Genomic DNA, 22,351 nt, shown 5'->3' on the forward strand with positions numbered 1-22,351 from the left:
AGTCTTCACGTCTTGAAAGCAGAAAGTGTATCAACAAACTCCCCGTTTCATGTAGGAAGTGTGTTAACAAACTCCCCCTTAACATAAGCTCCCCCTTGAGTTATGCTCGTGAATGACTTGATCTTTACAATTTGAGATCCTTGTGGTGTTGATGATGGTCAGCGGCAACTCGATCATCTTCATCATTTGAGTGCCTTCACGTCGTGTCTTCATTCCAAAGCTTGTCATCGACCATGTTCTCCTTGCCTTTAGAATCTGCACATGCAAGAAATCTAAACGCGTAATGAGAACACCTGCTTGGAATATAGTTAACATAAACAAACGACACACGTATGACCATGTTTCAATCAAACACCGTCCGATAGTTTGAAAGTTTAACAAATTTGTCAATTTCAGTTTTTAACTTTCAAAACTTGCAAATTTCAACCGTTTATGAAGATTTAGTCACTTAGGTTTTCTGTCAGGTTTCAGGCAACGAAGACTCGAGATCCAACATCGTACGATCGAAAATAAGATAGAAACAAAATCTTTTTGGCTTTTATAGAGTTTATATTAAAACATACCTAAAATCTTTTTGGTATTTTTGAATTTTTCGAAAGTAAAGAGTGAAAGCAGTAAATAAATATTTACAGACATTCTTTTTGCGAGTTTCGAGGGTAAGAGAATCATATCAGTGTACGGTCATGCCAAAACGCTATTGTTGTTCAATTAGTTAACATTAAGATAAACATCCTATAACGATTATCGGTATTGTTGTCCACATAAGCTCAACTTATCAGATGTAATCATGGCGAGGGGATACGTTAAGGTATGATTTATACTTACCGACCAGTGTTCATCCACATCACGACACATTCCCCTATCAAGGTATGCACGAGGGTTCATCTTACCGGTGAGTATACCGATTATCATCTGTTTGACCGTATATGATGTGAGATTCTCACTTATTTTGATTTGAAAACAAGCCCTATGTGATAGAATCACTTATTGATGAGGAACTTGATTTTCATATGCATGAGGGCACAGGAGCAAGTCCGTGAACAGGTCAGTACTTTCGTACAGCAGAGAGACGAACTTGACTCCCGGATAAATGTGATATTTTATCACTTATTTGTTTGGACATGTGATTGTTGATCACTTATTAAGGTCGAATGTAGTATGTACACGTATGTATGGTATCATGGAAGATCTAGACTTGCGTCTCCGTTATTTTTCGGTAAAAGATACAACCATGATACCCAGATGATAAGCAACATAAGGACCGAATATCTCAGAACCTCGGCAATCTCTCAAACGAAATTTCGGCACCAAGACCATATGCCAATGAATGGTTCCCACCTGGTCTTCAGTCGATTTAAGATTTATATCACCCTGCACACTTTAAAATGATTGTGAGCCTACCGATACATCTTATATAGAGCTGCTTATTGTTTTTCAGTTTAGGTTTAAAGAGGTTTTGGATAACCACTGATGTACTATCATTTTCTCTTTTGCTCACTAGGAAACTCATTTTTGTTTTTCTATTGTTTTTGTGTTTTTGAAATTTTTCGATGTTTTTGTATTTTTCAAATTTGGATTTACTCCCCCTAAAAGCAACAAACTAAGATAAATTTAAAAGACACAATGATATGTACAAAAATGATTTTCCGATGTTGGTTTTACTCTTGTTTTACCTCAATGCCGTTTACCAAAATAAATTTTAATCAAAAATGATTTATCGAATTTTGGAAAAATGAGTTGGCACGTCGGTAAGCGGTGCGGACCATGACAACATTGACGAGTTTCATAAAGAAACAATCACGTGTGAGGTGATATTCGAGATCAACGTGTCAGGCCAAAGAGTGCTGTACGAGATGATATAATTCATAAAGCAGCTTAAATATCGACAAGTATAGGAGAGATTAGAAATTCAAAACCGTATCCTGCAACTGCTTCGTGCATTGCAAGGAATCTGAGCACTCTCCCAAACTGGATATCCACCCGGTGTGGATTTCAAGGTCGTTTTTTTTAGATACTTCACAGCAACAAGATCATAAACCTCCAGGTCCGGCTGGTCTTCCATATTGCACCAGCGAAGGTCTTTGTCTTTCTCTTTGAGAAGTAGTGTGTGGATGTTCAATCCACGCCAACGCATCTACACACATTTCATTGTATTCTTTCCTGAGGACCCGATCAAAAACCATAACAACCGAATTTTGGCACATTTTTCATCTGGTCGAATTTTTCAACTTCATTCCTTTTTCACCAACATATTCTTCTTCTTTTCTTTTTCCCTCTCTCTCCATCAATGACAACAACATTCTCCTAGATGTAACAATATTTTGGAGCCTTATGTCGCCAATCTTGTGCATGAACGCTCCACTATCAACAATCCTAAGACTATCAATAGTTCCTCCTGGAACATCCTGCACACTTATTCAGAGATTAGTTGGAGAGGGGGACCCAAGCCTTTATCGACTTGGGTCGTCCGTCATCATCGAGAATTGTAACATCCATTCCCGATGATTCGGAATTTCTGTAGCTCCCCCTGAAACAGTTACCGATTTTGGTTTCCAAATCTGTTTTTGTTTTTCATGTTTAACATCCGATTTAACAGATTTTGTTTGGGAAACCTCCGGTTTTAACGCCTTTTCAACTTCTTTTCGTTGTTTCTTTTTCTGTTTCACTTCTCGTTGTTTAACAAGATGAGGGTCCTGTTTTGGTGAAACAGATCTTTTATGGTAATTGTTACCATGGGGGGGGTTCAACCTTTGACTTTCCCTTGGTGAGATATGGATAATTCTTAATGATGTGTCCATACTCACAGCATTCAAAGCATGATCTCCGCTCAACAAACCTCGGAGTATCATAACTGTATGAGCTTGATGATGAACTTCGTGATCTTGAGGTACTTGGTCCTACATCACAACCGTTTGTGTGTTGTGTATAGTTGTTTTGACTGTTTCTTTTCAAAATTTTACTTTGTTTAACAAAATCCGTGTTGGATTTGTTTTCGAAAGTTTCAATTTTATCGGTCCCTCTGGAATTCACGAAGTTTATCTTCCGAAACTTTTTCTTGTTTTGGCTCTGTTTCTCTTTTCCATGTTCTTGGGCGGCATGATTTTGTTCACGGGAATCATCAACCTCTGCTTTCAACTTATGAAGATATGGACAATTTCGAATTATATGTCCAATTGTACCACATTCAAAACATGATCTTAGTTCAACAATCCCCGAAGCATCATGTGATCGTCTTGCCGATGATGATGAACTTTATGATCCCGAGGTACTAGGTTTCGAACTGTTTGATTCATTTCTTTTCAACACTTTTGCTTGTTTAACAAAACCTAAGTTATATTTGTTTTCAAACGTTTCGATTTTGTCCGTTCCCTTTGATTTCACAAAGTCCACCTGATTGTTCTTCTTTTGGGTCTGTTTCTTCTGACCCTGAGTCGGTGATTTTCCTTTTGGTTTGGTATGATTTGGCTGCCTTTTCTCTGTTGGTAATTTCTGATTGCCATATTGCTTTCGAATTTCGGCCTTTGGAATAGGAGGACACTGTGTAACTGTAACATGTGGTCCTGTCTTTCCCAAAAACTTACTTGTCGAATTTTCAAAGACTTTACTGACTAAAGACTGATTAACATTCTTAATAGGAAAATCTTTGTCGGAATAAATTTTATCATCACCAACAAGAGTGTACAGCAAATTCACACTCTCTGACTCTTTTGCAGACGAGGACTTGATTGCAACAGTCTTAGCGGGTTTTGCAGGAGGATCACATAGAATATGATTCTCAAGAGGTATGTCCTCTTCTTTGATTTCCGCATTAGACTTTGCTAAGTCAGTATCATCGGATTCATCATCAGAAGAATCAGCATCCTCAATAATGACTGGAGGATCCTGATTTAGTTCAGCAGAAGACACACATGTATCTGCTGATACGTCTGAATCTGATGATACTTCTTTCTTGTATCCGAGTCCTGTTGCAAATTCCTTAACGTCTAAAGGAACAAATGGTTCAAAGAAAGTTCTATCCTCCTCGTCAGGCATGGCATCATAATTGTGTCTCACTAGTGGTGGACATTTCTTGTAACCTATGCATGTGACATCTCGTTTCTCTTTCTGAACGTCAATGATGTGATCCAACACATAGCCAGAGCTCAAATAACTGTCTAGCTTAAGTTGGATCGCCTCACTTTCAGTTTTGACACAAGCCATCTCCTTTTGCATTATCTCAAGGCGAGTTATATACAAATTTATATCAGATTGTTTTCTTAATTCGGTTTTATCTTTCTTTAATTTCTCAATTACCGATTTAAATTCCTTTTCATGGTTTTCATAAAACATGTTGGCTTTTGTGCACATGGAAAGATCCACGGTCAATTTCTGGTTGTGGATGAATGTCACATCATACTTCTCTTGCAAAGCCTCGTGTTTGCTTTGCAACTCACACCACTTATCATTCAATGAAACATGTTTGTCTTGCAAGTCAAACAAACTAGCTTGTAAAGCATCTTGTTTGCCTTGCAACTCAGACATGTTTGCCTCTAAATCAGCACAATTAACGCTTAATCTAGCACAATTATTACAATTAACAGCAGTGGGTTCATCATCACATACCTGACTGGAATCACTCTCGGATGTTGGCCTTTCTGCATCAGGATCAATAACCTCCCTTGATGATTCACATTTAGATCCATCTTCGCTTGAACTTGAAGTTGTATCATCCTCAACTGGAGTTGAAACATCTTCATCTGAACTACTGTCATGTTCAGAACTGTCGTTATCTCCCGAGGATTCACCATTGCTGGCATCTTTGACAATTTCAGCATAAAACGCCGTTTTTGTCTCACTACTGTTCCTTGGATCAAGAGATGATGGTGTTACAGTAGAACGATGGTGTTGTACAGAAACTGGTGATAATGGATTTCCATACAAGTCTGTTGTTCTTTCTGGTTTGGGAATTGATTGTATTGGATTTCCGTATATGTCTGTTGTCATTTTCGGTTCATTTTGCTTTTGATTGGTAACCGATGCCCATTGTTCCGCCGTAATTCGAGGTCGTGTGGGAGATTCGGCCCATGAAGGTGACAAACCCGTACTTCTATACTTTCCTTCATCGACAGACGGAGTACCCCACCAACTCGGATTCATGTTGTACACGTAGAGAAGAATCTCACTTTAAACCACACGAAACAGACAGTCAAACCAAGTTTGCAACCCTTCTGTTTAAAATTTAACAATAATCCCGACGAAACGGTTTCCACAAAACAGACTTTGAAATTGTGTGTTTGACGAAAAGCTTTTGGGCTTCCAATGACGAAAGGGGCCCAACACTTGTGCGACGAATCAGAATGTTCCTTTTGGGCTTTCGATGAAACAGAGAGCCCAAATGACGAAACAAATTTTACTTTTTGAAAAAATGACGAAACTGTTTTGCCTTTTGAAAACGACCAAACAAATATTACTTTAGTGATCAACGAAACAAGGCCCGATTTTGTAAGCCCAACTAGGCAATCGGCGAAACACTGGCCCAAGTTTACGGGGAAATAGAATTTTAAAGTTTTGGGCCTTGGGCTTGACGAAACAAAATGTATTTAGGGGCTTTCAATATTGACGAAACAGGCGTTAATTATTTGGGCTTTCACTTCGGCGAAACACAAGCCCAACAAGCTTTGACGAAACAGGCTCTATGAAGCACTTGACGAAACAGAAATGGAATTGTGTTTCGTCGTTAACTTTGGCGAAATGAGTTTATGTTTTGTTGAAAGTCTGTTTCGCCGAGAAAGTTGTCAGTAGTTGGTAAACTTTTTCAAACTTTATCCTGTTACTACTGACACACACAGACACCCTTTCGGCTCAGGATATGCTTGTTTCACCAAACAAGTATGGTTTTGATTATTTTAATCCTTTAACACTTCTCAATGCACAAACACTTTTCACATAAAATTTTTAAGGATCAAAGAGGTGAAAACATGAAGAACATCTTGAATATGTCAAGAACACTATGAATTTTCTCGTGAAACCACAAACTTTCGAAACCCGGTTTTGCTTGAAACTTCACTAAAAACCAACTTTTAATATGTGAATATGAAAGAAAAAGTGGTTTTTATAAGAACTTCCAGCCAAAACAACAAGATTTAAACCCGATTAACAATGTTTTTCAGAAAAATATAACTTTTCAAAACCCGAAAAACAACCCAAGAACACCTCGGTTTTAACAAGACCACTTGTAGGTCCGGCAAGGAGGATCTAGTCGCCTAATCCTTGTATACAAACCACCTCGGTTGTGCGGAATCCAACCGAGATAGCAAACCGAGATAGAACACGCAAACAAGCAACACACAATATTCACCGATTAACACCTCTGTATTAATACATATGAAAAGATCAGTTACAAGCTCAATGTTTACAAATGTATTCTGTAAAATCTCAAAGTTCTCTCGTGTGTGTGTGCCCTCTGTTCTTGTCTCCTTCCTATGTTTCTTATCCAGAGACTGACTATTTATAGCCACAGACACTACGAAACGGAACAGACTCGGCGAAACAGCCCAACATCGGCGAAACAAATGGAAAATGGTCGACGAAATGGAATCCAGTCGACGAAACAAGTGTGTTTCGTCGACTTCCTTGTGTTTCGCCAATTATGGGCTTGGGCCCAAATGTGTTTCGTCAAACTGCTTAGCCCATGTCTTGTTTCGGCGATTGTGTTAAGCCCAAGGCCTTGTTTCTTGTCTTGATTCAGCCCAAGGACTAGTTCATGTCCTTTAAGTCTTTTGGCCCATGTTGATCTTTAAAGTAAAACGACGGAGGAAAGCCGTTGCCCGAGCCGACATGCGACAAGTCGAGTCGCGTCCACATACATGTATCAACACGTGTGAAAGAACAAGAAAAGCGAGCCAAGATATAGAAGGACTGTGAACTAGTCCTTGGGCTGAAAATACTTGGAGAAACAAACATTTAGGCTCAACTAAAGATTGAAGAAACAAAGCTGGGCCTCAACAATCTGGGCCCAAGCCCAAAGACGACGAAACATAGGGATGTCGACGAAACAGACATATTTCGTCGACTGTGATTCCATTTCGTCGATGATTCTTTTGTTTCGCCGTGGATTTGTTTCGCCATGTTCCGTTTCGTGGTGTCTGGTGCTATAAATAGACAGTCTCTAGACAGAAAACATTAGAGAACAGAGAACACAGAGAGAGAGAGCACAGAACACACACACGAGAGAACTGAGAGAGAGTTACAGAGTATATTTGTAAACATTGAGTTGTAACAGACTTTTCATAGTATTAATACAGAGGTGTTAATCGTTGAATCTTGTGTGTAGTTTATTTACGTGTTCTATCTCGGTTTGCTATCTCGGTTGGATTCCGCACAACTGGGGTGGTTTGTATACAAGGATTAGGCGACTAGATCCTCCACTAACCGGACCTACAAGTGGTATCAGAGCCTTGGCTCTTCTCCTTGTTAAAACCGAGGTGTTCTTGGGTTGTTTTTCGGGTTTGAAAATTTTACATTTTCTGTAAAAACATTTTTAAATGGACTAAATCTTGTTGTTTTGCTTTGTGTTTTGTTAAAAACCTTGTTAAGTTCATGCTCACATGTTGGTTATTGGTTTTTATTAAACATTTCTAGCAAAATCGTGTTTTCGGAAAGTTTCGGTTCACCGGAAACTTCATCAAGTTTATAGTGTTCTTCATAATCTTCAAGTGTTCTTCATAAAATCAACTTTTTGATCTTTGAAAATTATTTGTGAAAGTTGTTTGTGTGTTGGAAAGAGTTACTTGATTAAAATATTCACACCATACTTATTTGGTGATTAGAGGATGTCTTGAGCTGAAAGTAGGGTCTGTGTGTGTCAGGATAAGGTCAAGTTGAAAAGTTTACCAACCACCTGTCACCTTTTTCGACATAACAGACACTCGACGAAGCACTTGGATTCGCCAATTGATACTAACGGCGAAACATACTTATCTTATTCGACGAAACTGTTTCCTGTTTCGCCGATCATTCAAATTTGTTTCGTCATATTTGTGGGCCTGTTTCATATTTGTGGGCCTGTTTCGCCGATCTGTCAAATTGGGCCATTCTTATTTGTTTCGTCAATTAATAGGCCAAAGAGCAAGCCGTTTCGTCAAGCCTTTTGTTTCGTCACACAAGTTAATTGGGCTTGTTTCGTTGTTTAGAAGCCCAAAACCTGTTTCGTTGCTTGCAAAGTGTGGGACTCTAATTTCTGTTTCGTCATCAGTTTTGTCAAGCACTTGTTTCGTCATAAAACTTGTTTCGCCAATCATAACTGTCACACCCCCAAAATCCACCCGCGGAATACCACCGCTTGGGAGCGTGACTGACCAGGATCAAGCCATCAATCATATCAAACCATAGCAATTAATAATAGAAGTAGTTAATATAAGTCACCATGACATGATTGATGTTTCAAAAACTAAACACTGTTTTAAGTAGCGGAAGCATAGTAAAGTAAATCCAAATAGTTATACGAGTTATGAGTTCAACATCTTAAACGATCCATCTGCCCACAACGACCTGCTCTTCCCTGTGCAAGCTCCCAAGTATACCTAAGGTCCTGCAAGGCATGCAGCAAATAATCAACAAACTAGTTGAGCGAGTTCACAGAAAGTAAGTTCATAAAGTAATGCATAAGTATAGCTAGTGGGGGCTTCCCATACTAGTGTGTAATAAAGGTGGGGGCTTCCCATGTTCATCCTGGTTAATGAGGGCTTCTCATTAACGGTACTTACTAGACTAACTTCCGACCATGTGTTCTTCTTTACCGAGAACAGGAAAACGTACAGGGTCACGTAGGCTTTACGTGACGTGCCCTTCCCCGAGGACAGTGGTACGCGTGGGGGCTACGTAGGCTTTACGCAGCGTGGCCTTCCGAACTGGAAGCCAGTGAATGGTATTGGGTTACGTAGGCTTTACGTAACGTGTCCTCCCGACCCGGGAGACATATGGCAAATAATCTGGGTTGCGTAGGCTTTGCGCAACGTGTCCTGACTAACCTGAGGACGATGGTCTATAGTCTGGTATATGCGTAAGTACAAGTAACACCTTTTCCAATAACATATCTAACCCAATTCCCAACCCGGGAATCCCATGCCTTGGCTGTGTGAACTCACCTTGGTTTGCTCGGCAGATACACAGAAAGTACAAGTAGCAAGTAAATGGTCACTCACGTCCTATCATGGTTATTATACGAGTCAGGTTCGTATACAACACGTATATAGTAATCACATATAGTCATGGCAAACATGTACGCACATAAGCAGATAAGGCATAGCATGTGAGGATCCAATTGTCTAAGTCCAGTCATACCCGGCCCAATGTCATAAGCAGCCCAATAACAAAACAGTCCAGATTCTCAATCGGCCCAAATAGCAATCACATACAAGTCCATTAATAAACAGTCCACAATTCAAATCGTTGGGCTTAATAGATTGGGCCCGTGACAGTGAAGGCCCAACAGTGTGCGTGTAAAGGGTGGTCTCGAGTCGCAACGGAGATCTCGAGTCGCAACCGGAGATTACGAGTCGCAACAGCTGGTTGCGAGTCGCAATGGAGATCTCGGTTCGTCATGGTCTGGTTACGAGTCGCAACGGGACTCGCAACCGTGGTTTCGGCTGGTGCTGTTAGTGGTCTCGAGTGGGGTTCCGACTCGCAACGAGTGATGCCGAGTCGCAACCGCGTGTGTAACTGGTTTCCATAATTCCTGCATTGACTATCCCGTGATTCTAGCAAACATCTACGGCAGTTTCGAAATCAGATCAATCACAGAAATTCATCAACAGTTGATTTAGATTTCATGCATATTCATAACCATTCAAGAACATCGAATCAACGTGAACTGCATTCATATGAACAACAATCTATTTCTATGAACATGTAACCGTGACTAATTACCTAGCCCAAAACTTAGCATATCCACAAGTTAACATCCGAATCCTATAGCATAACAACAGATTTCATCGAGTTTCATCCGATCCGTATGAACATGTAAACCGGTTCTATCACAATCAACCATACTAGCATCATCCGAATTACATCATGTAATGTTCAAGAATCATATAAAATCATCATGTAAACGCATAGATCACAATATCATCACATACAATCAAATAACAATGTACACTAACCGGTTGGAATCAAAGAGAGGGTGAGCCGAGAAGTGTTGTTCGCCGTCGGGTTCCAAGTAAACGAGAGAGAGAGAGAGCAAAACTTCTAGGGTTTGTGTGTGTGTTTGTGATTTGCAAAAGTGGTAAAACAAAACCCCTAAACTCAGTTTTGTGTGTTGCGAGTGGGGAGTGGGCCGAGCCCACACGGTTGTCTAATGGACCCGAGAACAAGGAGTGGCCCAAAGGGCTTGTGCGAGTGGTGTTGTGCGGTTCAAGTTGTGTAGCCTTGTGCGGTTTGGCTCGTTTACATACATACACATATTATATGCACAACACACGTAATAACGAAATCACATAATTATTCAATAAACAACGTTCTCATAACCACGTATCTTTACACAAAGTGAGTCTAAAGTTCGAGTTGTCACATTATCCCCAACTAATTGGAAATTTCGTCCCGAAATTTGGTATGCACTCACTGAGGAAGCTAGGTGAACTGTACCGTTCACTGATTTTTCCTGGGGTGTCACATCCTCCCCCCGTTGATCTGGAATTTCGTCCCGAAATTCCGAAGTAGTAGCTTCAGCCTCAGTAGTGGTTGCCTGGTTCCCGAATAACTGGGGGTACTTTTCTGTCATCCTGTCTTCGCGTTCCCAGGTGTACTCTGGGCCACGTTTGGAGTTCCAACGAACTCGGACAAGAGGAATTCTCTTGTGTTTGAGGACCTTCACATCCCGGTCCGTGATTTCTACTGGTTCCTCGACGAACTGCAACCGCTCGTCGATAGTAAGTTCCTTGAAAGGAATGATGAGGTTTTCATCTGATAGGCACTTCTTTAAGTTCGATACATGAAAGACATTGTGAACTGCCCCGAGTTCAGCCGGTAGTTTCAACTTGTAGGCTACCTTGCCAATCTTTTCTATGATTTCGAATGGTCCGACATACCGTGGATTCAGTTTGCCCCGTTTGCCAAAACGTACCACACCCTTCCAGGGTGAAACTTTCAATAAAACCCGGTCCCCGACCTCAAATTCCAATGGCTTTCTACGCTTGTCCGCGTAGGCTTTCTGACGGTCGCGTGCTGCCGCCATGCGTTGTCGTATTTGTGCAATCTTTTCTGTGGCGTCCACTACAATCTCTGGACCCGTGATCTGACTATCCCCCACCTCTGCCCAACAGAGAGGTGACCGGCATTTACGCCCGTACAATGCCTCGAATGGAGCGGCTTGGATGCTGGTGTGATAACTGTTATTGTAAGAAAACTCCACCAAAGGGAGGTGCTTTTCCCAGCCGTTGCCGAAATCGATAACGCATGCCCGAAGCATGTCTTCTAGTGTTTGGATCGTACGCTCAGACTGCCCATCCGTCTGAGGGTGATATGCTGTGCTCATGTCTAATCGTGAGCCGAAAGATTTATGCATCGCTTGCCATAGTTCTGACGTGAATCGTGCATCGCGATCCGAAATGATAGATGTGGGCACCCCGTGCCTCGAGACAACTTCTTTAAGGTAGACGTCTGCGAGAGTGGAGAACTTGTCCGTTTCCTTAATCGGCAGGAAGTGTGCAGACTTGGTGAGTCGATCAACTATGACCCATATTGTGTCGTTCCCACGCTGGGATCTAGGTAGGCCTGTAACGAAATCCATGGAAATTTCTTCCCATTTCCACTGAGGTATCTTAGGCTGCTGCAGTAGGCCAGCTGGTTTCTGATATTCAACCTTGACCCTTGCACAGGTCAAGCATTTTCCAACGTACGTAGCAATGTGGGCCTTCATACTAGGCCACCAATAGGTAGTGCTGATGTCGTGGTACATTTTATCCGACCCTGGATGTACCGAGTAGCGAGACTTGTGAGCTTCATCCATTACAAGTCCGCGTAAACCGCCATAAAGAGGGACCCAAATCCGGCCCGTTACATAATAGGCGCCGTCTGCCTTCTGTTCCATCTGTTGTCGTGAGCCGCGTAAGGCTTCAGCCTTGACGTTTTCGGGCTTCAATGCTTCTACCTGAGCATTTCGTATCTGTGCTGGAAGGCTAGACTGAATCGTAAGCTGTAGCGCTCGCACGCGCTTCGGTAAAGTGTCCTTTCGACTAAGGGCATCAGCCACAACATTGGCTTTGCCTGGATGATACTTGATAGCGCATTCGTAATCGTTAAGTAACTCAACCCATCGTCGTTGACGCATGTTCAAATCCTTCTGCTTAAGAATATGCTCGAGACTCCTGTGATCGGTGTAAATCGTGCACCTGGTACCGTACAGGTAGTGTCGCCATATCTTAAGCGCGAAAACAACAGCTCCCAGCTCTAAATCGTGCGTCGTGTAGTTGCGTTCATGAATCTTGAGTTGACGAGAGGCGTAAGCGATAACCTTGTCGCGCTGCATTAATACACACCCTAATCCCCGAATGGATGCATCACAATATACTACGAAGTCTTCTGTGCCCTCTGGCAATGAGAGGATAGGTGCACTGCAAAGTCTATCCTTTAGGTGCTGAAAAGCAGTCTCCTGGGGCTCTCCCCAGCGATAGGTAACACCCTTCTGTGTCAGTAGCGTAAGCGGCTGAGCAATCTTCGAAAAGTCTCTAATAAACCGTCTGTAATAACCTGCCAGGCCCAAGAATTGGCGTATCTCTGTCGGTGTACGCGGTGCAGGCCAGTTCCTGATTGAATCTACCTTGGATGGATCGACATGGATCCCATCCCTGTTCACCACATGGCCTAGCAAGTGGACTTCATGAAGCCAGAAGTCGCATTTAGAAAGTTTGGCGTACAGCTGTTCCTTCCGAAGGAGTTCCAAAATCAGGCGAAGATGTTGCTCGTGTTCCTCCTGACTCTTGGAGTAAATCAGAATGTCGTCAATGAATACTATGACGAACCTGTCAAGATAGGGTTTGCAGACCCTGTTCATAAGATCCATAAATACATCAGGCGCGTTCGTTAACCCAAACGGCATGACAAGAAACTCGTAGTGACCATAACGAGTTCTGAAGGCTGTCTTGGAGACGTCCTCATCCCGGACTCTCAACTGATGGTACCCAGACCTCAAGTCTATCTTCGAGTAGTAACACGACCCTTGCAATTGGTCGAATAAGTCGTCTATGCGTGGAAGAGGATAACGGTTCTTCACCGTCACCTTGTTGAGTTCACGGTAGTCGATGCACATCCTGAACGTACCGTCTTTCTTCTTCACGAAAAGCACTGGAGCTCCCCAAGGCGAAGAGCTTGGACGAATGAAACCCTTTTCCAAGAGTTCCTGCAGTTGCTTTGACAGTTCCTCCAATTCCGATGGAGCTAGACGATATGGTGCGCGAGCTATGGGTGCTGCTCCTGGGGCGAGCTCGATCTGAAATTCGACCTGACGATGAGGCGGTAAGCCAGGTAAGTCTTCAGGAAACACCTGAGGGTAATCGCGTACAATTGGAATATCCTCCAATTTCTTTTCCTTTGCTGATGCGTCTGTAACGAGTGCCAGAATGGCGGTGTGCCCCTTACGTAAGCATTTTTGAGCCTTCAAGAAAGAGATGATGTCAACCACTGCACCACTCTTGTCGCCTTGAACTTCTAGAGGTTCTTGACCAGAACGTGGAATGCGAATAACCTTTTCGCTGCATAAGATTTCTGCCTGGTGTTGGGAAAGCCAGTCCATCCCAATCACGACGTCGAAGCTACCCAAAACTATGGGAATGAGATCAATGGAGAATGCTTGACCAGCTAGGATAAGATTACAACCTTGAACTACGTGCGTGGCTTCTAGACTTTTACCGTTAGCTAACTCTACTACATGTTTGGTGGGTAAAAGTGTTGGTGCACGTTTTAGCAGTTGACACATTTTCACAGACATATAGCTTGTATCCGCACCCGAATCAAACAAAACAGTAACGTAAATATTGTCGAGGAGAAACTTACCCATAACAACGTTGGGATCGTTCACTGCGTCGCCCCGACCTAGTACGAATGCACGACCACGAGCTTCATTGCCGTTATTGTTGTTGTTCCCGCCGTTGTTATTCCCATTGCCCTGGTTATTGTTGTTGCGATTCTGGTTCAACTGAGGGCAATCGCGTTTGAAGTGACCTTCAGCCCCACACTGGAAACATCCTCGGTTCCCACGCTGTGGCTGCTGCTGCTGCTGCTGCTGGTTTTGTGGAGCTGGTTGCTGAGGCTGCTGATTCTGATTCGCAGGACGAGGGCTCCTGCAGTCTTTGGCCTCGTGCCCCATCTTAAGACACCTTTGACAGCGACCCTTGTTACATGGGCCGTGGTGATGCCTGTTGCAGTTGTGGCACCTGGGTTGACTACCCTGATATCTCCTCTGTCTGTGACCACCAGAGGATTGCTGACTGGGACTCTGATAGTGGTCGATTTTCTGTTGCTGAGCTTGTGGCTGAACGGTCGCTGAACCTTTACTAGAATCTCCATCCCATTTTCTTTTACTGTCACCAGATGTAGCAGGAGTAACTGAGGTGGTGACGTTAGTAGTAGCATTAACACGCTTGGGCAGTCTATTCTGATCCACTGCCTGATCGGTGATACGGTGAGCGAGACGCTGAATTTCCTGGATGTTTTCGAGGTTAGCCGACGTCACGTGGCTCTGAATTTCTGGCGCCAATCCCTTGAGATACAACTCAATGCGCTTGTATGGAGGGTCCACCATAGTAGGACACAGAACGGCCAGCTCATTAGACCGTTTAGTATACGCCTCGATTTCCGATCCAACCATTTTCAAGTTATACAGCTCGTCTTCCAGTTTGTGAATATCTTCACGCGTGCAATACTCACGCTTGATGAGTTCCTTGAAATCGTTCCATGGGGTGGCGTTAGCAGCTGCCAACCCTAAGATCTGAACTTGGGCGTTCCACCAAGTCAGTGCTATCCCTTCCAAAGTACCGGTGGCAAACTTGACCTTGCGAGCCTCAGGGCACTCGCACATTTCGAATACTGATTCTAGCTTCTCGAACCAGTGGAGGAGTCCAACCGCTCCTTCTGTGCCGCTGAAAGAGTTCGGACGACAGTCCATGAAGTTCTTGAACGTGCAGACAGGCTGCTGCGCGTGTTGACCTATTGTGTACGAATAGGACGAGAGTTAAATACGAGAGTTAGTGTAGGATCTAAAGATCCTAGTGTGTGCCTATACTGCAGGATATACTACCTGCTTGAGCTGCTGCAACTGCCGCAGCAACTTGAGCTTGAACAAGAGCCTCTAGCTGGGCTTGTGTCATGTTGATTCGTCCAGACATGATCTTCATAGTAACAAGTAGCATACGTAAGAATGGTTCGCGAGGATGGCGATGACAGAAAAGCGTAGGCATATAGGTGTTCTCATGTAATCAAAGCATGTGTATCTAAGCGTAATGCGAGCAAAGTTCTAAGCAGTTCTAGCAAACAGGCAATAAACATAAACCTTATTACCTAAGATGTCGAGTCTTGCACGTGGGGCGAAGCGTCGTTGTGGATCGTTGAGAGCACTGTTCTGGTTATAGTCCGGTTTTAATAAAAACGTTTTCCCATATTAAAACCAAGTTCTCTATAACCAATGGCTCTGATACCAATCTGTCACACCCCCAAAATCCACCCGCGGAATACCACCGCTTGGGAGCGTGACTGACCAGGATCAAGCCATCAATCATATCAAACCATAGCAATTAATAATAGAAGTAGTTAATATAAGTCACCATGACATGATTGATGTTTCAAAAACTAAACACTGTTTTAAGTAGCGGAAGCATAGTAAAGTAAATCCAAATAGTTATACGAGTTATGAGTTCAACATCTTAAACGATCCATCTGCCCACAACGACCTGCTCTTCCCTGTGCAAGCTCCCAAGTATACCTAAGGTCCTGCAAGGCATGCAGCAAATAATCAACAAACTAGTTGAGCGAGTTCACAGAAAGTAAGTTCATAAAGTAATGCATAAGTATAGCTAGTGGGGGCTTCCCATACTAGTGTGTAATAAAGGTGGGGGCTTCCCATGTTCATCCTGGTTAATGAGGGCTTCTCATTAACGGTACTTACTAGACTAACTTCCGACCATGTGTTCTTCTTTACCGAGAACAGGAAAACGTACAGGGTCACGTAGGCTTTACGTGACGTGCCCTTCCCCGAGGACAGTGGTACGCGTGGGGGCTACGTAGGCTTTACGCAGCGTGGCCTTCCGAACTGGAAGCCAGTGAATGGTATTGGGTTACGTAGGCTTTACGTAACGTGTCCTCCCGACCCGGGAGACATATGGCAAATAATCTGGGTTGCGTAGGCTTTGCGCAACGTGTCCTGACTAACCTGAGGACGATGGTCTATAGTCTGGTATATGCGTAAGTACAAGTAACACCTTTTCCAATAACATATCTAACCCAATTCCCAACCCGGGAATCCCATGCCTTGGCTGTGTGAACTCACCTTGGTTTGCTCGGCAGATACACAGAAAGTACAAGTAGCAAGTAAATGGTCACTCACGTCCTATCATGGTTATTATACGAGTCAGGTTCGTATACAGCACGTATATAGTAATCACATATAGTCATGGCAAACATGTACGCACATAAGCAGATAAGGCATAGCATGTGAGGATCCAATTGTCTAAGTCCAGTCATACCCGGCCCAATGTCATAAGCAGCCCAATAACAAAACAGTCCAGATTCTCAATCGGCCCAAATAGCAATCACATACAAGTCCATTAATAAACAGTCCACAATTCAAATCGTTGGGCTTAATAGATTGGGCCCGTGACAGTGAAGGCCCAACAGTGTGCGTGTAAAGGGTGGTCTCGAGTCGCAACGGAGATCTCGAGTCGCAACCGGAGATTACGAGTCGCAACAGCTGGTTGCGAGTCGCAATGGAGATCTCGGTTCGTCATGGTCTGGTTACGAGTCGCAACGGGACTCGCAACCGTGGTTTCGGCTGGTGCTGTTAGTGGTCTCGAGTGGGGTTCCGACTCGCAACGAGTGATGCCGAGTCGCAACCGCGTGTGTAACTGGTTTCCATAATTCCTGCATTGACTATCCCGTGATTCTAGCAAACATCTACGGCAGTTTCGAAATCAGATCAATCACAGAAATTCATCAACAGTTGATTTAGATTTCATGCATATTCATAACCATTCAAGAACATCGAATCAACGTGAACTGCATTCATATGAACAACAATCTATTTCTATGAACATGTAACCGTGACTAATTACCTAGCCCAAAACTTAGCATATCCACAAGTTAACATCCGAATCCTATAGCATAACAACAGATTTCATCGAGTTTCATCCGATCCGTATGAACATGTAAACCGGTTCTATCACAATCAACCATACTAGCATCATCCGAATTACATCATGTAATGTTCAAGAATCATATAAAATCATCATGTAAACGCATAGATCACAATATCATCACATACAATCAAATAACAATGTACACTAACCGGTTGGAATCAAAGAGAGGGTGAGCCGAGAAGTGTTGTTCGCCGTCGGGTTCCAAGTAAACGAGAGAGAGAGAGAGCAAAACTTCTAGGGTTTGTGTGTGTGTTTGTGATTTGCAAAAGTGGTAAAACAAAACCCCTAAACTCAGTTTTGTGTGTTGCGAGTGGGGAGTGGGCCGAGCCCACACGGTTGTCTAATGGACCCGAGAACAAGGAGTGGCCCAAAGGGCTTGTGCGAGTGGTGTTGTGCGGTTCAAGTTGTGTAGCCTTGTGCGGTTTGGCTCGTTTACATACATACACATATTATATGCACAACACACGTAATAACGAAATCACATAATTATTCAATAAACAACGTTCTCATAACCACGTATCTTTACACAAAGTGAGTCTAAAGTTCGAGTTGTCACAATAACCATTGGGCCTTAGATTATCTTGGGCCTGTTTTGTCGACATCCTATAGTCCAAATCTGTTTCGTCATGGAAATTGTCAATTGTTAAACAGAAGGTTTGAAAGAGTGGTTTAACTGTTTGTTTCAGGTGTGTTTTTCAGGTGTTCTTTCTTTCATATAAAATATGAATCCAAGTTGGTGGGGTACTCCGTCTCTGGATGAAGGAAAGTACAGAAATACAAGTTTATCTCCTTCATGGGCCGAATCTCCCGTATCCGTTTCTGCTTCTGCGCAAGCAAATGCAATTTCTACCCGTCAATGGGCTTTCGTATCAAATCAGACGCCTAGTATTCAAAGCATTTTATTAATCGAGAGCGAAACCGGAAGTTTGAATCGACCTCCAAAGTTGATGCATTTAAATGAATATCCGGGATGGGTTGATAGGTTCTACACATACGTGCTTGGGCAAAATACAGAATTGTGGTTACGTTTCACCACAGATTTCGATCAAGCGATAGAGGTTGCCGCTTCAACTGCTGCTACATTTGCCGATCTTCCAGAAGATCAGAAAAAGACATATGATTTGGAAAAGAAGGCATATGCCATTCTTACTCAGGCATTAAGCAAAGATATCTACCATCAATTTGTCAGCTTCAAGACAACAAAGAAATTATGGGATGCGTTGAAGACCAGAGGAGTAGGAAATGAAGCAACACGTCAATTGTGACACGATCTACTCAAGAAAGAATTTGATGGCTTCACGTATATGGATAAGGAATCTTTGGGAGATATGACAAGTCGGTTCTATCATTTGCTTACTGAGTTGGGCAACTTTGGGGTAGTGACAACTCACGTAGAGGTGGTGAAAAAGTTTGCTGATGCATTGCGACCTCAATGGAATAGTTTTCTGGAGATTCTGAAATACAACAGGGTTTTGGCTACTACGAACATCAATGATTTCATGCAGCTTTTGGAGAACAAAGATCAGGAAGAAACTCTAAAGGCAAAGAAGGTTCCAGTGCCACAGAATCCAGAGATGTATTATGGAACTTCCAGCACCTCTTCTGCAAGACCAGTCTCTCATGCTCCTCTTCAGACGACATTTGTCACGAGCACAGATCTTTATGGCAATCAGATACAGGTTCCTGTCAAGCCAGCTCCGACAACAGACTTGTATGGAAATCCTCTACAGCCAGTTCCTCAACAACAAATCTATCGGCCATCTACCGTAGCAACTGATCTATATGGGAATCCACTTCCTGCTCAACAACAAGCTTGCTATGGAAGCACGTCATCTGCTAGTCAGCAATCAAAGCCAAATACAATACGGCTCGACACCTCAAGCTTTTCAAAGGTCAGTGTGGAAGTAGCAAAGGAACATATGGAGCTGCTAAACACTTTGGTGAGCGCGTATTGTGGGTTAGTGGAAGGTCAGATTGGGAACATTAATCTGACACAAGAAGACTATCATTAGATTGATAAGGAAGAGATGGATTTGATGGATATTAAATGGGCCTTTGCAAGTGCTGTAAGGAGAGCAAAGGATTTCATGGAGAGAACGGGCAGAACCAGCTTGGAAAGCAAGAAAGATACTAAGTATGGGTTCGATAAGCAGGCAGTTAAGTGCTTTAACTGTGGTGAACGGGGTCATTTTAAAAGGGAATGTACAAAGCCAGCTCAGCATGGGAACCAGAATCCGTTCAGAAATCAAGGCAACCAGCAAAATCAGAACAGGAACAATGAGCGTACGTTGATACCTATCAACAACCAAAGCCAAGCGGGACCATCAAATGCCAACCAGGCACTTGTGGTTCAAGTAGATGAAGGTTGTGATTGGTCAATTCAGTTGAGTAGTGATACTCCGGATGGAACAGCCTGTTTTGCTGAGGTTGTCAAGGATTTAAATCACGCCAGTGGTGGAGAATCTTCCGCCAATGGTGGTGAATCTTCTGAAGATGAAGACTCTTCTGGTTACAGTAGAAGTTCGGATGAAGAATCCTCAAGTTCAGGTGATGATCATGTGGGTGAGACATCAAGTGCGTCAGTCGATGCAGATATTGATGAGTTATTAGAAGAAGTTGCAGCAGGAACTCATAGGAGATCTATTTTGGTGGACCAAGCTGCTTATTCTTCGTCTTCTCTCCATTCAGCCTTTATGGCTAATGTCGACAGTTCATCAAGTCAGGTATGTGTCGATGAACCCACTGCGGTTATTGTGATAATTGTGCTAGATTGAATATTAAATGTGCTGATTTGGAGGCAAGCATGTCTGAGTTGCAAGGCAAACATGATGCTTTACAAGCTAGTTTGTTTGACTTGCAAGACAAGCATGTTTCGTTGAATGATAAGTGGTGTGAGTTGCAAAGCAAACACGAGGCTTTGTAAGACAAGTATGATGTGACATTCATCCATAATCAAAAGTTGACCGTGGATCTTTCTAAGTGCACTGAAGCGAACATGTTTTATGAAAATCATGAAAAGGAGTTTAAGTCGGTAATTAAGAAATTAAAGAAAGATAAAACCGAGCTGACAAAAATGGTTTCCAGAAAACAAACTGACATAAATTTGTATATAACTTGCCTTGAGATAATGCAAAAAGAAATGGCTTGTGTTAAAACTGAAAGTGAGGCGATCCAGCTTAAGTTAGACAGTTATTTGAGCTCTAGCTATGTGTTGGATCACATCATTGACGTACAGAAAGAGAAACGGGATGTCACATGCATAGGTTACAAGAAATGTCCACCACCTGTGAGACACAATTATGATACCATGCCCGATGAGGAAGATAGAACTTCCTTTGAGCCTTCTGTTCCTTTAGACATTAAGGAATTTGCAACAGGACTCGGATACAAGAAAGAAGCATCATCCGATTCAGAAGTGTCAGCAGATACATATGTGTCTTCTGTTGAACTGAATCAGGATCCTCCAGTTATTATTGAGGATGCTGATTCTTCTGATGATGAATCCGATGATACTAACCCAGCAAAGTCTGATGCGGTAATCAAAGATGAGGACATACCTCTTGAGAATCATATTCTATGTGATCCTCCTGCAAAAACCGCTAAGACTGTTGTAATCGAGTCCACGTCTGGAACAGAGTCAGAGAGTGTGAATTTACTGTACACTCTTGTTGGTGATGATAAAATTTATAAAGACAAAGATTTTCCTATTAAGAATGTTAATCAATCTTTAATCGGTAAAGTCTTTGAAAACTCGAGAAGTAAGTTTTTGGGAAAGACAGGATCACATGCTACAGTAACACAGTGTCCTCCTATTCCAAAGGCCGAAGTTCGAAAACAATATGGCAATCAGAAATTACCAACAGAGAAAAAGCAGCCAAATCATACCAAACCAAAAGGAAAATCACCGGCTCAGGGTCAGAAGAAACAGACCCAAAAGAAGAACAAGAAGGTGGACTTTGTGAAATCAAAGGGAACAGACAAAATTGAAACTTTTGAGAACAAATCTAACTTAGATTTTGTTAAATAAGCAAAAGTGTTGAAAAGAAATGAATCAAACAGTTCGAAACCTTGTATCTTGGGATCACAAAGTTCATCATCGACAAGACGATCACAAGATACTTCGCGGTTTGTTGAACGAAGATCATGTTTTGAATGTGGTGAAATTGGACATATAATTCGAAATTGTCCGTATCTTCATAAGTTGAAAGCTAAAGTTGATGATCCCCGTGAATGAAATCACCAAAAGCGATCTGTTTCTGTAAAACAAGATCCCCGACTTGTAAGAGAAAGGGAAAAGAAACAGAAACGCCAACAAGTCAAGGTGATTGAAAAGGCACTTAAAACTGATGTGGTTCAAAAACAATTTGTTTCAGTTAAACCAGAAAGCTCAAAATTTTCAAAAGCTTCAAACAATCACGAAGTTAAATTTTCAAACAATCAAACTGGTAAAACTCAACAGACCTGGAAACCAAAAACGGTTATTGAATCAGGGGGACCATCACAATTTCCTAATCATCAAAGAGTAGAAGTTATTGTTGTTGATGAAAATGGAAGACCCAAGACCACAATGGCTTGGGTCCCCATCTCCAACTAATCAAGTGAGTTCATGTGCAGGGTGTTCCAGGAGGAACTATCAGTAGTCATTGGATTGTTGATAGTGGGGCATCCAGGCACATGACAGGTGACATGAAGCTTCTCTACGACGTCAAATCTATTAGAGGAGGTTACGTTGCTTTTGCTGGAGATAAGGGCGGATATATTACGGGTGAAGGAATGATATCCAACGGGATTGTTAGCTTTGATAAGATCAACTTTGTGCAACAACTTGATCACAATCTTCTCAGCGTTTCACAAATCTGTGATAAGCAGTTCTCAGTACACTTTGATGCAAATGGATGTTATGTGCTGAAACCCGGCTTCAAAATTCCAAAAGAATGGATTCTCTTATCTGCTCCAAGGATAAATGATTTGTA

The sequence above is a fragment of the Helianthus annuus genome, chromosome 16, assembly GCF_002127325.2.
Source record: "Helianthus annuus cultivar XRQ/B chromosome 16, HanXRQr2.0-SUNRISE, whole genome shotgun sequence".
NCBI lineage: Eukaryota > Viridiplantae > Streptophyta > Magnoliopsida > Asterales > Asteraceae > Helianthus > Helianthus annuus.